This window comes from Aedes aegypti, chromosome 1 (assembly GCF_002204515.2).
Source record: "Aedes aegypti strain LVP_AGWG chromosome 1, AaegL5.0 Primary Assembly, whole genome shotgun sequence".
Classification (NCBI taxonomy): Eukaryota; Metazoa; Arthropoda; class Insecta; order Diptera; family Culicidae; genus Aedes; species Aedes aegypti.
The window spans coordinates 301,993,471-302,004,636 of NC_035107.1; positions in this window are offsets into that span (position 1 = coordinate 301,993,471).

Sequence of the window (11,166 nt, forward strand, 5' to 3'; positions counted from 1 at the left end):
CGTAATGAAAGTTGATTGCAGGCTCCTTTGAATCAATATGATTTTGTAATAAATCATTTACAGTTTTAGTTTCCTTGGATAGAATTTCAATGAATGTAACATAGAATATAAGAACGATAATCACATAAATGTCCTTTGCATCATAAGGTGCATCATATTTGTAAAAATAACTACAAGTAAGTGGGGCATTGTTTTTTTTAAAGAAAAATTAAACAAGAAACAACTTCTTTTTCTACAGTTCATCCTCATGCTTCTGCTTCTTCTTCTTCTTTATGGCATTACATCCCAACTACCTTCTTCTCAACATAATGTTCTTATAAACACTTCCGCAGTTATCAACTAAGAGCTTATTTGCCAAAACACATTTAATTTTTGGCCACACCCGATTGGCGATTAAGTGTGGAGTTGTGTTGCGAAAGTTTTGTAAACTAAAATGAACATTAATGGTTTCCCATGCTTCGTATTGCCAAAATCTTTCCAGTAAAACTATTGTGGTGATCTTTCTTCTAAAGTTATCTCTAACAAATTCGATGACGTTTTGTCATCAAGTAGGGTGCTGAACAATGGCATGCAATCTCTCCTTGAATCTCCTGAAATTTTCTATAAATTGCTTAGTTTTGCTGGACCTCTTCCCCTACCCCTTGGAATTGGATCTAATCAATGGGGTTGAGATATCTTACGTGCCATACATATTATTTTTTTTATTTTCATACAAAATATCATACCATGGAGGGAAGGGGTCGAACCGTTGAAATTATATTACGTCGAATCGCCAAAATTCTCTTACGTAATTAGTGGCCTCTAGTCTATCAAATTAAAATAGCAAATTCTTTGATGCCATGTTATACAGGAGAAAGTAGAGGTCTCTGCGATTCTCTTAAGTGCGTATTCAACTAATCACAAATTCCAGTTGTTGCTAGGACGTGGCCAGATCAATTCTCGATTGTTGAAAGATGGGTCAATCAACAGAACATGCTAAGTTTGAAAACCCAATTGGTTAGTGGATGATAAGGAGTCAAACCTTTTTAAATCGTATATGACTTGACACCTACCATGTATCGTACGTGCTCAACATTGAAAAAATGTCGAAAATTCAACTCTAAAGCATTTGAATTGCTCCAAACTAAGTTTTAAGTTTAGGGGGAGATCCCCCAGTACCGGACACTTAAGCCACTAAATTCATAATTCGAAAAAATATTGATTTTATGGGCTCATGTTGCCCATTTATGATAAATATTATCAATTTTATAGTGTACAAAAATAAATTTGAAAATATAAATATGAATTTTGACATTACATTTTGATGATGTATTTTAGTACCAAATTGATCGATCTTGAATGGTGGCACCCAATACCGGACACGATCTGGAAATGCCTCGGATTCTGTAAATTTGAACATCATTGAATTTGTACACTGTAGGAATAGTTTATAATTACTAATTCAATGCATTTGCAACAAGAACAAGAATAATTTGAGTTTTTTTTTAGTTTGCAAGATGCCTATCAAAAAACTCTTTCATATATGATGAAAAAAAGCACATTTTACGATGTTGTTACGATTCTTCTTAATTTTATTACATGTTTGATACCACGATCGACGGAACCCATGAAAAATGGAAGTATTTTGAGACACTGATGCAATAATTACAAAGATATCATATAACAAATCAAGCTGTACGAAACTGAGGGACAGGAGGTTCTTAACAAAAATTGTAATATGTCCATATTTAGTTCAATTGGGTCCTAAAGCTCTGTCCCAATTTTAGTGCCAAACGCATAAGTTTAGGCCATAAACACTTGTTTACTCAATTTTTTAATGTTTTCCGTTGGTTTAAGTCCACAAAACATTTTTTATGTTTTTTATTAGATTTTGTCACACCCCTTGGCTTAAACTCAAATTTTGGGTGTATTTTGTTTTCCGTGTCCCTTCCGAAATGTCTGATAGGAACAACCCCAGTGAAAAAACTATAACCCCTGTGATGTTTTTGTCGACTGAGCGAACGTCAAAAATGATCTTAAGTGTCAAGGTTCATTTATGGACCCAATTTTTAAATTAAAGTTTAAACATGATATAGCCGTTATTTGAGCGGGAAAAATTGCTAAAGTAGCTGCAGTAACATGCTCTTTCGTGTTATTAAATAAAAACAAGATTTCATTCAACATTTTAGGACCCTATTATGATATAAAATACATTCATATTATCAAATTAGGATTATGTTCGATCATGCTTGCGGGATCCAAAGTATTTTTTCATATTCAAAATAATTACTAAATAGGCTCAAAACTAAGAGGATACGTCAATTTTTGAAAGATTTTCAAACTTTTCTACTTTTATAAAAGGCATGCATATTTCAAGGATGTGTTATTCTATGCAAACATTAGTCTACATAATAGCTTTTTTTTCTACTAATACACCATCTTGATTGGACCATGATTTCTTAATGTTTCGACTTTGTCCGGTATTGGGTGCTGTCCAGCACTGGGGGATCTCCCCCTATGTTCTAATCATTTTGAAAATTAAAAAAAAATGTGATAAAAACGGAATAATTTGTTGATGAAATCGGAGCGTGACACAATCGGAACGTGATAAAAACGGAACATACGTGTAATTGAAAACTTTGAAAAGCTAATGCCAATGCACTAGTGGTACATGACTTTGGAGTCCACCGACAAAGTTAATCCTTCATCGAACACAGTCCACTTTAGTCGCTTTCCAGTCTACTGTATTTTTTAATCTGATCATTATCATTGTGGGCATCGTGGCCGTGCGTTTAGCGGCGTCAGTCGTTTAGGCGTATTGTGTGCCACGAAGCGTGGGTTCGATTCCCGCTCCAGTCGGTGAAAACTTTTCGTCAAACGGAAAATTCATCACTGGGCTACTGGGTGTTTCGTGTTGTCCGTTGCCTAATGTTCGTGATTGTTCAGTCTGTGCAGCCTTTGGCTGAAGACGGTGTAAATTGTCTTTTTTTATTATGAAACAAGAAATTGGAGGGATTCCAAACTCACTCCGTTTACAGTATAATTTGTATACATGTGCAGTCATCACGGAAGCATAAAAAATCGGTAGGTTTAAGAATTTCACTTAGGATTGTACTTAAGTAGTGAACCCCAAAGTACATTTTTGGTTGAATCTAGTTTCAGTAAAACTTTTTTGCTGATTAAAAGTCAGAGGCGCGTCCACGTTCGAAACCATGGGTAGGACAAACGTTAGCACAGTGAAGCTAAGAAAAAATTTAACCCTGGGCTGGAAATTAAAAGTTACTATATTTGAGGGGCTCAAACACAAAGCGATGTAAGTGACATTTTGGTCGTTTTGAATTGAGCTGGTTGAGAAAATTCGACTATTTGCAAGCGTTCCAATGATATTTTCAGCGAACTTTTTCGCTCAACTAAAAAATAACATAATTTTTGGAAGACTGGTTTGTTTTTTTGACTCCAATACAATTTGCATAAAATGAAAAAATTCTGAAAAAAAATCTAACCTACTTTTTTTTTGTCTTTGACACCCCTTTGCTACTAACCCATTATTTTTATGTCAGCCTTTACCACAAGACTAAGACAGCTTTTTGTTGGGCTGGTAGCGACTGTGTGCCTTAAAAATAGGAAATTGAAGATCACTTGCCAAAAAAAAAAAAATCTAAAAAGAATCAAAAGAGGCTGAAAAGATACCAAACAGGAACCAAGAAAACAAAATGAAATCTAATAGGAGCCCATCCTGGCAGAGTTTGACTATTCATAGCATCATAGCAGACATTTCTCTTAGAATTGCGTGTGACTTTACGACAAGTATTACTGTATGTGTTTTCTCATGCTTTTTTAAAAGAGTTCATTTAGTGATTATTCTTCAAGCATTTTGTTTAGGATACATCAAGAATTCAACCTGGATTATGGAATAGAAAAGGAATTTGTCTAAAAAACATTTCAGAAATCATCTGAATTCCTCCAAAAATTCTTCGAGAAATTTTTCAATCAAGTCATAACTCCTCCAAGATTTTATGCCAAGAAATGCCAAGGAAATATTTCTGAAAAATAAATCTGTGAGGTATTTAAAAAAGTTCTATAGTAACCTCAAATAAAACTTGGGTAAGTTTTGGAGTTACCCTTAATGAACAAGAATCTCTGAAATAACTCCTAAGGTATTAACAAAATTTAGAAGATTTCCCACACAATTTTTTAAAATACAAGCAAAAGAAAATCAATCGAATATAGGTATAGTATTTTGCAGGCATTTCTAAAGAAATATCTGAAAAAAAAGAACAGTAACTTTTTAGAAATTTGTGGAATAGTCTGAGCAATTATTGTAAAAAATGCCGTTATATAAACTGGTGTGAAAACTTAAATAAACCTTCTCAGATTGCATGGGATTTTTTTTTGAGAAACTTGTTAAGAAATGTTTTGTAAAACTGTTGGAGTAATACTTGGATGAAATGCTGGCAAAATTCATTGTAAAAAAAATTGTTCGAAGAACCCTTCAAGGAATTTTGGATTTCAGGAAGGAAACGTGGATGAATTCTTAAAGGAATCCTCATAAACAGGTGGAGAAATTCTGGCAGGATTTCTTGAAGAGTAATAAGTGGATAATTCCGAGGATCATTCGGTTGAAGAATTAGTAAAAAATATCTGCAGAAAATTCTTGGATAGTTGTGAAAAAAACAAAGTAATACCAGAGGCAATTACTGGTGGTACTAGCATTACCTCGGGAAATCTAAGAGGAAATATTTGAAGAACCTGTCGAACCCGTTGAAGTTTATTTTGGAACCTGTACAATTTTGCATCAGGATTCAATGCAAGCAGAATAAGGAAAAAGATAGATTTTAGAGACTATTTTGTTTAAAATAGATACCATAGAGACCTTCCATTAAACGTAGAGATTTTTTAGAGACTTGCATAAAAATAGAGATCAAGTGGATCAAGTGTCTAGAAATAAATCTACTATCAGTCCTGTCTTTAGGACCATTCATTTGATCCACTTTTGTTAGCATTAATATGAAAAAAAATGTATTTATATTGTTTTTGAATCAATTTATTTTATCAAACAAATTTGAACGACAAATAAATGAACAGCAAAAAATCTGTGAACTTGTGTGATTTTTTTTTCATTGCTATGAAGTTATACGGCTAATCGTAAAAGTTTTCAGGAGACTGAACGACGAAAAACTGAAGACGCTTGAAAAATGTTCCATTGCGTAGAAACTCCATCAAATATTTCGCTAGAATTTCTTGAACAATTCTGCAAAAAAAAAAAATCTTTTGAAAAATCGTCATAATCTGCCCTAAATATTTTATATATGATGCCCCTAAATATCAGTACGATGGTATTTGCAAGTTCCAGTGGTATTTGCAGTGGTATTCCAGTGGTACTTGCAAGTATTTCAGTAGGATTCGCACGGCTTCCAGTCGGATTCCAGTCTTTGGGATTCCAACTTTCGACTGGAATCCATGTGAATCCTTGCGAATAACCTTGGATTCAGTACAATTCGCATGGATTCTAGTTGACATCAAGTCGGAATCTAAAAGATGGTTGCTTGAAAGGTTGCTGAGGATCCACTTTTTGTGTGTTATATTCGGCGTTATTTTTTACGTAAACATTGGGCGCCGTCTACATTTTTTTTTCGTAACCGTATCCACGAAAGGAAAAAAGGGATTAAGCTATAGTTTTACGTCTCAATAAAAAATTGAAATGTTTCATACAAAAAGCTTTACGAAGGGAAGAAGGAGTCAAAAAAGTATATATATTTAAAATTGGGTAATAAATGAACGCTGCCTTATGGTCCTTGGTGCATTTTGTTTATTTTCAGTATTCATTTATACCGTTTTGATTCAAATTACGGACACTTAACGCCTCAGGGAAGTATAACTAATCAAAAACCATATAAAAGCAATAATTTTAGACCTCCTGTCCTTTCGACGTTTTGTGTTTTGACCATTTATCTTTAAGCCGAGCTGCAAATATGTGCGATAAATTCAGTTGTAGCTGTGTATGAACGCATTCTCAGGAACTGAAGCGTTTACTGGATGTCTAAATGAGCCTCGCTAAGCAGTATTTGCATTTCATAGTTGGTCTTACTCGATCAATCGTGTATGAAAAAGTTCCTTGGACATATTGGTACAGTTTACAAAGAACATCGGTTTAAATAATTCATAGATTTAAAACTAGCTATAATCTACAAAATATCATTGCATTCAAGTTTAACAAGCTTCTTTTCTTTAACAAAGTGCTTAGAACAACCATAAGTTGAGGCTAATCAAATTTGAAAGTATAAGAGTCAGAGTAAAATGTAGAAATCTGAAGTAACTGGAAATTTCTGTACGATTTTCATCAGATGCGTCACAGTTTTTAACCACATCGACTGAGCCACTGTGCGATGCTCGTCAATCGCCGGCACGAGCGAGAGCGAGGGTGTGAGAGCAGAGAGAGATTCGCTATTTGCCGCCTCGACGCGATGCAGGCAAAGCAACCGACCTAACCGGACCGGACAGCCGTTGGCAAGGGAGCGACTAAGGACTACGCTTCAAAACGTTCACGTGAGGTGAAGCGTGTCACGCCTGGAAAACGTGGCGCAAAATTTTAACTTAACTTGGATTTTTCGAACAGAAATGTTTAGGGGAATCATTCCTGGACGGACAGAACCGGTGTTGTTTTGTGATGTATCCCTGTATGTTTGCGCTGTACCGCCGAAATGGAATCTTTCGTGATCTTCATCGGATTTTCGAATCCGCGTTGCCATTTGTCAGCACATAGTTCAAAAACGATTATCTTAAGATATTAAATAAGTCACAGTAAATGAAAAAAAAAAAAAGGTGAAATCTTGAAAGATGACACAATCTTTAACAGAAGTATGAATTGCCACAAACATGCAATCGCTTCGTTTGCTATCATCAGAGACAAACAGACCTTAGATTTTTGTCGTTATACGTGGTTATACATTGCCCATCAAGTTAGTGGTTGTTTAAAATTAATGAAAACGGTCAGACATCATGACCTGATCATGACTAACGACGATGATCCCGATCGAAACTTGTTCTAAGTGTTAGATCTGATTGTCTGGGCTTACCATGTTTGCTGTACTGTAGGGTACTATAAATAAATTTAATTGTTGACAAATCCTAAAAGATCTTCCGTGAATTACGTCAATATGTATTAACGTAATCAACAATTAAACAAATTTATATTCTCAGGCTGCTTTCATAAAATTCGTAAAAACACTATTTAAAAACTAGTGTGTGTTTCAGAACCACCCACTGCTTCCAAAAACGACCACGATGGAATGAAGGTTTATGGATGGACCCTCTTAATCACATCTCCTACTGTGATCGTATTACAGTCAACACTCCCTTACTCGACATTTCTTTTCTCGATATTGAGTAATGGAACCATATTAAAATGTCTCCCTAATTCGATGGTCCCCTTAATATCGAATTATAGAGAATTGACTGCATTGCTAAAATAAGGCAACATAAGCGATATGAGCGATAATTCTTCTTAAACCACAGATATACAGACCAGCAGGCATAGCATATTCTATTTATCCCAAGTTTATTTCATCAGAAGTGGTGGATTCTATTCATCAAAATCAGAGCCAAATTGTCCATCAATCAACTGGCAGCCTTGCTGTACTCAACAATCGTAGGCCACGGTGCTGTCCGTAGTGCTGAGAATTTTTAAAGTGTACGCTCTCTGTACAACGAATCTGCACACAGCGCACCGTGCATTCAATCAACAATCTCACCATAGGGAGCTGTATCCTATTCTTGGTACTTTTGATTCATCTCGGCACCTCGGCAATCATGGAGGTGCCCAAGTAGTTCTTCACCCTACTCTTTCGGCGTTTTTCGGTGTGGTTATAGATAAACACCTCGATCCAAGGAACCCGGTGAAGTAAATGAGCAGGAAAATGGGCTGCTTTGATTTGATTACTTTTATTTTGACAGATGTTCATCGCCATCGCTCACTGGTGTGATCGCGCCAGTAAAGCAGTAGGCCGCGACGCGGCTCCTAATCTACAGCATCGTTTTGAAATAGCCACAATAGGGTAAATGGTTCAGTTTCTGTCACATGAATTTCAAAGGGGCACTGGAACGACTTTTATAATGATTTGATTCCACATATGAAACATGAATACAATCATGAATGAGTACAATCAACATTCAGTAAACAAACTTGCGACTCAATCGGCCCGGGAGCGCGAGTTGTTCGTGTTTAGTGAGTTAGCAGGTTAGCAGAGCCACTGAGAGATAGATGACTGTTTATGGCAAGGCACTTGAAGGCAGTGATTGTGTTTTCTCTTGCCATGGAAGCGTGGATCGTAACGAATGCTAAAGTGAAACTGCAGAAGGGGGAAAGCTACCAAAGCGATAGAGCCATACAGAATGTAAAAAGCACAGAGTAAAGATTGAATCAATAGTAGAACGTAAGTGCACCACTATTTGGGAAGAAGCTAACCGTAGCAATTTGACATAACTGCAAATCGTTTGACATAGGCTGAAGATCTTAAAATCAAATCATCTGATTCAATTTAATGAAAAAATATAAATACTGAATTTAATTACTGATCTCAAATTTTGATGATTAAATGAAATCTGCTTAAGCGATTTGAAATATCTGATTATTATGTTGTACAACTATTGTAAACTTATAAAACATTGTATAATTACTGTACACGTGTGATAGTTAGTAAAAATCGTAATATGTATTCATAAGATCTACTTTGTACAAAATCCACAGGAAGGTTTTTACAAAAATAAAATCAGGGACTAAAAGACATCACAGCAATCGAGCTGGCGCGCTGCTGGCGAGTGCAGCAAACGTTTCGGAAGATAAACAAAACGACGACGGTCGAACGGACGGATGGACGCACGACCGTTGCATAGCGTACTGTGTAGGGTGCAGAGCTACTTGGGCACTTCCATGATTCACTTTGGCATGGACCTCTCGACCGAATTGTCTGAAACTTTGCAATAAGAAGCGCAACAATACGACGCACGTTGTGGCCAAATATGAGCTTCGTAGCTTTCAAAAAACCCCGCTGCCGAATTGAATCAAAAGTGTCAAGAATAGGATCCGGCTCCCTATCTGTTGAAATGCGAGAGGATGATTGCCCAAGTAGGCAGACACAGAGAACTGAGTCGAAGGCAAATGGACGAAGAGAACGCGAACCAAACAAAAAATAAGTTTAACAATAAACAACCAACTTAGCGCTGGAAATAGAAGCATATACATTTGTGGATGGAATCGGTCGTTCGTGTGGACTTGTCGCGACTCGTGAGCGGATGAAACCTGCTGCTTGCTGGTGGTAGAGAGCGATAGGCCGCAAAAGCGCTCGGCACGAAAATAGCCCAAAAAACATTCCTATTTATTTGACCCGCTATATCACTCGCGTGGAATGGTATCAAACGCGTGAGTGATGCCATAAATTCAAACTTTGCTTGTTTCGTCGTCGTTGTCGTTTGTAGACGTTTGCTTCACGGCTTGGTAGCGGGAGGAAACCGTTGCAGTACGGTGAAGGTCAGTGCAACGGGTAGCATGCAGAGGAAGTTACCCTAGATAACACTGGAATGGTTTGGCGGAGATAAACTCGTGGTCCATGATAAGTTATAAGTGACTTCTCTTATTGGCGACATTAGGTGACTCAAAATGGCTATTGAATTTAGTAAACGTTATTGAAGTTGTCCAGGTAATCATAGCAACCTATGGACCGATGCACGAGTTCACTATTTGACGTTTGAGCGGTGCCGTGTTATTTACGTGACCATGGCCACTAGTGAATTCGGCACCGCTCAAACGTCAAATTAGTGAACTCTTGCATTGGTCCATTTAATTTCAAGATGATGTCATATTTCAAGTACGATGCATGACGAGTAGGCTAAACAGAATCTATCATAGAAAATTACAGTGTGACCCATAACAAAAAGAAAATCATCATATCATGTTCATATTTGTCTTTGGTTCTATGGTGGTTTTTATATAGAAAATGAAAAAGAAACATACATTTTACTCACCAATTTATTTTCTTAATCTATTTAGAGTTCTACAAGAAAGAATTTGGAAGCATAACTTCAAATTATATCATGCAATCATCGAGTTCAATAGCTTGGAGATAAAAGCTGCTAAAATGTCAACGATAGGGTGAGATTCTTCACTGACCTTGTCTCGAACTTTCGGCCATGTCAAATGATAGAAGGCAGAGGCGCGTCCACGTTCGAAACCATGGGTAGGACAAACGTTGGAAATTATTATGTGCACATTGAAAATAACATAATTCTTAAAAGACATTCAGTCTGTCTCTTGACTTCCATACAATTTGCGTAGAAAGTGTCACTGATGCCTCCAACCTCCTCATTTCCATGCCAGTCGTTACCACAAGATTAAGAAAGCTTTTCGTCTTTCCAGGACTAGTAGCGATTTAGTGATTTAATAATAGGAAATTAGAGATCTCTTACCTGAAAAAGAGACTAAAATAGGTACCAAAAAGAGGCCGAAGGGCACCAAACAGGAACCAAGAAAATGAAACTTAACTGGAGCCAGGAAATAAGATTTTTTTGTTTTGTAGAAACAGAGGACACATTTCCGTAAAATCTAAGCTTTTTTTCTCGTCAAGTATTACTGAATGTATTTTTACACGTTTTTCTCTAGGAATTTCTTCAGAAATTTATTCAAGTATTTGTCGAAATGATCAGATACTCCTCCAGAAATTTCTGAAGGGGTTCGTTTAGTGATTATTTCCCAAGAAATTTATTCCTGAGTTTTACTAGGCATTTACTCCAAGAATTTTGTTTAGGATACCTAAAGAATTCAACTTGAATTTTCCAAAGCAGAACCAAAGAAACGGAATTTCTCCAATCATCTGCATACATCCAAAAAACCTTTGAGAATTTTTCAAGATAGTCCTTACTTCTCCAAGATTCCATCCATTGATTAATCCATCGGTTTCTAGAGATATCCTATAAAATTGTCTTTCAGGATTTAATATTTCTACAGAAGTTCCTCCAGTAATTCTTTGAGATTTTCTCAAGTATGTCTTGAAAGTTTTTTCAAGATTTTTTCAGGAATGTCTCCTGGGAAATGCCAAGATAGTTCTAAAGCAAATCTTAAATTAACCTTCGATAAAACTTATGTAGGTTTTAAAGTCAGCCTTAGTGAACAAGGATCTGTGGAAAACCTCCTGA